Raw genomic sequence first — 5,000 nt, 5'->3', positions numbered from 1 at the left:
TGATGAAGATGAAAATGGGAAAGGGGTGGAGACACAGAATGATGAAGAAGAGGACGAAGCAAATGAAAGCAAGTGTAAAGGGAAGCAGAGGAAGAAGAAGAGAAGGATAATGCAGGTCGTTATGAGAACAAGATGTTAATGAATAGTGTTCTTACTTTCAAGCAAGTACTTGTTCTTACTAACAGTCAATCTTATGGTTTCAGTACAGTATCTTTTAGACTTCGTGGCATCTGTTGCATTAAACAATTGAAGACTCAGAAAAATACAAATCATAAATTAAGTTTAAAGCAACAGGTTCGACGTGTAAGTTCAGGGACGTATCAATTACGAAGAACAGAAAATATCATTCCAAGACACTTCCCCCCCCCCGCCCCCATCGCCAAAATTCCGACAAGTTTAATGCACTTTAAGTTTTATTTGCACCAATTGATAGGAATGATAAGTAACTCCTTATCTCATTGCTAAATCCCTTTCTATGGCTATCGGCGTTACCAGACGAACTTTGGGTGTTGTGACATTTCTACTTGTTTCCCTTTTCAGCTCACCGCAAACAGACCCAATCAATTGAAAACTTGCAGTGCTCTTCCGGGCCCGCCGTGCTCGACTCCATGAATATGCGGTTATTCTCGGGGCTTCTTACCAAGGGTGCAACGAACTCAGAGTAGAGCTCATTTAGCTCCCGGTTGGTAGTTGCAAGCATGATTATGGGGACACCATCTGCATCCACTTTGTGAATACAAATCTTCAAAATGATACCTTTCTGGATGCTTTGCGTTGTATGCTTATATACGCATGTTTAAACATAGATAGATACATACGCACACACACGTATATATGTGTGTGTGTGTATATATATATGTATATATATATATATATACATATATATATATATATATATATATATATATATATATGTCTATGTATATATATATATATATACATATATATATATATATATATATGTATATATATATATTATATATAATATATATATATATATATATATATATTATATATATATATAATACATATATATATATATATATATATATATATATATATATATTATATATATATATACATATATACACACACATATACATATATAAATATATGTATATATATATATATATATATATATATATATATATATATATATATATATGTAAACACACACATACACATTTCGCTTTTATCAGGATAATCATGATCAACAAAATGTAAACTAAATATTCAACTTTTGCTAAAAAAAAAAAAAAAAAAAAAGTGCCACTGCATCGAGAGCGTCTGATTAACGCTAAATAAGTTGATAATCACGTCACTTACGTAGCTACTGTTCATTCTGCTGACTCGTTGAGAGGAGCAATCCTTTTCAACTGCTCCCCTTATTGCTTCGCCTGCTGATATTGCTGCTCTTGCTACTGATGTTGCAGCTATTGCTATCTCTTGTACTATTACGATTGCTGACTATTTATATTGGTGTGATAGTGCTGTTTCTTGTGATAATGATAATGATCACAATATTAAGAGTAATAATAATGATAATGATAGTGATTATGATTGTTCTATATGATTATGATTCTCCTAATAAATGATAATATGGATAAATATATGATGAAAACATGTAAATTGATAAAGATGTTGTAAAACACTATGGTTTTGCGAACAATAAGTGTCAAGTAACTTCTAGCTGCTTAAACTACGAAATGAAACCACGTAATTATTCATACAATATCATAGTATAAACATATGATAAATAACGGTTACTACATATGCAATAATGCCCTCTATATCTTCATATTATCTCTATGTTCATGAATACTTTAGAAGGCATGCAAGCATTGTATTCATTTATTCACGAGAGAGTTAATTTTTAAAAAGTCTAGCTGAATATTGCAGAATCACCTACCACCAACAATTACTTTAATCAACACCACGAATATTATCCCGCTATTGAACACTTATTTTGTCAAGCATACTCTCAAGAAATTACACAAGATACATCCCCCCCGAAAAAAAAAAAAAAAAAAAAACGCGCCCCTGTACGTATGTACGGAAACGCCCATTAAGCTTCCCCAATAAAAATCTACGGACGGAGAGATCCCAGCACAAAACACTCAAGTGAAGTACCACTTTATTCCCGTCTCCAGAACGAATGTACTGTACTCTTAAGAGGTCCCATGACACGGCCGTCGGGGGCTTCGATTACAACGGTATAAGACCGTCTGTAAGACTTCGGTACCAAAGTTCCGAAGCCCCCCCCCTTTTTTTTTTGAGTATTTGAAAACGTGGATTGATGTTGCACGACCCATTCTAGTCACAGGGGCGTCTTCATTCTGGCTTTTGGGATCGGCTCTTGGGCGCTTATGCTCATTGCCAGTAATTGCTTTTTCTCCCTGGCTTGTTTGCTGAATTTCAAAGTAATGGCTTTCTCTTTACACAGGAAAGATGGAGGGGTATTTAGTTTCTCTCGTTTATTTCGTTTTCTTTTTCTTTTTTTTCCTCTTTCAACTCTTCTCTTCGTTCTCTCTCTTTCTCTGTCTATTTCTCTTACTCTTCCCCCTCTCTTCTCTTCTACTCTCTCTCTCTCTCTCTCTCTCTCTCTCTCTCTCTCTGTCTCCTCTCTCTATTTCTCTCACTCTTCCCCCTCTCTTCTCTTCTACTCTCTCTCTCTCCCACTCTCTCTCTCTCTCTCTCTCTCTCTTTTCTCTCTCTCTCTCTCCCTCTCTCTCTCTCTCTCTCTCTCTCTCTCTCTCTCTCTCTCTCTCTCTCTCTCTCTCTCTCTCTCTCTCTCTCTCTCTCTCTCTCTCTCTCTCTCTCTCTCTTTCTCACTTTCTATCCCCCCAAAGAAAATATGTACAGCAGCTGTAGATTATTTTCAGTATTGTGGTCATATTAAACCCTTTCCTCTTGTTGTAACGTTAAGTTTCCGTTTTCCATTAGTAATTAGGTTTGAGTAGCGGGAGGAAGAGAGTAGCTTACGTTCCCACCCTCATAAATTGTAAAAAAAAAGAAAAAAAAAGAAAAAAAAAATCATAATCAAAAGTTGTAGCATTTTTATTAATAAGCCAATTTGCAAATGGTTTGGTACATAATTTGAATGTAAATGTTTTTTTTTCTCTCTATTATGTAAGAGTAATGTCTGTTCTTGAGTTTGTGTGTTTGTTTGTTTGTTTGTTTGTTTGTTTGTTTGTTTGTGTGTGTGTGTGTTTGTATGTTAGTGTGTGTTTGTTTGTTTGTTTGTTAGTTTGTGTGTGTGTGTGTGTGTGTGTGTTTGAATGAGTGTCTGTATATACGTACATGTGTGTCCCTGAAAGTCACCAATAAACAACAACAAGATTGATACGAAAAGGAACAAAGACGAAACATACAACAATTACAGCGTCGATAGCACCCCAATCAGTAACGCTTCAATAAAGTCTGTCGAGCTAATAACACCATCACACGGAGCACACGGAGTCATAACGTGAGCTTTAAGATAGAGAGTGCTTTCCATAACACATGAACTTTTCCTCGTAGAATCCCGTTGAATACAGCACAACCTATGCAAGCAAATAAAGATATGAGCATCTTACTCCGGCCAAAAATCTTCGCTTATTGGGCACGGTTACTCCCATGACATTACCATTGACACACTCTGCCATCGCTATTACGGCCGGGTTCATTTTCACGGGCCGTTTCAACCTCTATGTAGGTAGGACCATTACAGTTCACTCCATTTCCCCGCGAAATTTTACCTTCTCTCTTTATGCGCTCGCGACGACATAAAATAAGGCTCGCGACCGAGTAAAGTGCTTCCCAGACCCTCTTGATGAGTTCGGGAGGGCCAGACCCTAGCCATCAAGACGACCGCGATATGGAGCATCATGTGGGAGGAGAGTGATAGAGATATGATGCTGGGGGGAAGGAGGGGGGGGGGGAAGCGGGGGTTTCGAAGCCCCGTGTGCGATGTCTTGGAGGCTTCAATTTTTTTTTTTCTTTCTTTTTTTTTTTAGGGGCATGAGATGTCCAGGCGTTTTCCAAAGTACCCTGGAAGACAACAGGACGTCCTACAACCTCTCTCTTCTCTCTGTTCTCCTGGGAAGTCTTTGATGGATTTACTGTATCCCGCAGTGTCTTCAAAAAACGCGTTTTTACTCTCCAGTATTTTTCAAGCGACTTGCTATGTTGCTCTCACTATCTTCAAAGGATATTCTCCCCCCTGCTATGTGCCTGATGGATGTTCTTTTACACTGCCTTCGGGGTGTATGCAAGAAATACACAGCAGCCCCGCATCTGTGCCACTGTCATAAAGGACATACGTTATCCTACAGAGCTTGCAAGACCTGGCGTACGTTGCACCAATGGCATCAGGCATCAAGGCACAAACATTGCAACGGCATATCCCAACATCGTGTGCAAAATGCCTCCCAAAGTCTAAGGTTCCTTATATATATTTTTATAGGTAATTGAGTCAAGACACAAGAGATGGCGAGATTTGCAACCTTGCATAAAAAAAAAAAAAAAAAAAGGAGAGAGAAGAGAGAGAGAAAGAAAGAAAGAAAAAAATCTTCTTCACCTTCCATCTTCATTCCGTTTATCACCTTCCTGTCCCTTGCTCCTTCTCTTCCTAGATGATACGTCAGATATCCTTAAGGGATGCCTTCTTGCGACCATAAATATCCTCTCCTTTGATCCTCAAGTTTGAAAGCAATCTCACTTCAGAGGACCTACTGCTTCCGACGGACCGCTTCGCAAATTACACAGCAAAAATGTGACTGAGAGAGAGAGGGAGAGACACAGAGAGAGAGAGAGAGAGAGAGAGAGAGAGAGAGAGAGAGAGAGAGAGAGAGAGAGAGAGAGAGAGAGAGAGAGAGAGAGAGAGAGTATGAGAGAGAGAGTAAGAGGAGCATAGAGAGAGAGAGCGAGACAGAGAGACAGAAAGAGAGAGAGAATGAGAGACAGAGAGAGGGGGGGGGGGAGATAGAGAGAGAGAGAGAGTGAGTGAGAGTGAGAGAGAG

The 5,000-nt window shown here is 38.6% G+C and overlaps 1 protein-coding gene across 1 annotated transcript in view; it reads right to left on the bottom strand.

Annotated features, from left to right (window-relative positions):
• The window catches only part of LOC122247873 (uncharacterized), a 119,282-nt gene that overhangs the window by 66,200 nt on the left and 48,082 nt on the right, over window positions 1-5,000 (bottom strand). The window lies entirely within an intron of this gene.

This window comes from Penaeus japonicus, unplaced genomic scaffold, assembly GCF_977035675.1.
Source record: "Penaeus japonicus unplaced genomic scaffold, GWHDUDI00000001_assembly GWHDUDI00000002, whole genome shotgun sequence".
Classification (NCBI taxonomy): Eukaryota; Metazoa; Arthropoda; class Malacostraca; order Decapoda; family Penaeidae; genus Penaeus; species Penaeus japonicus.
The sequence above is the reverse complement of the archived record's forward strand: the minus strand, read 5'-3'. Positions and strand labels throughout refer to the sequence as shown.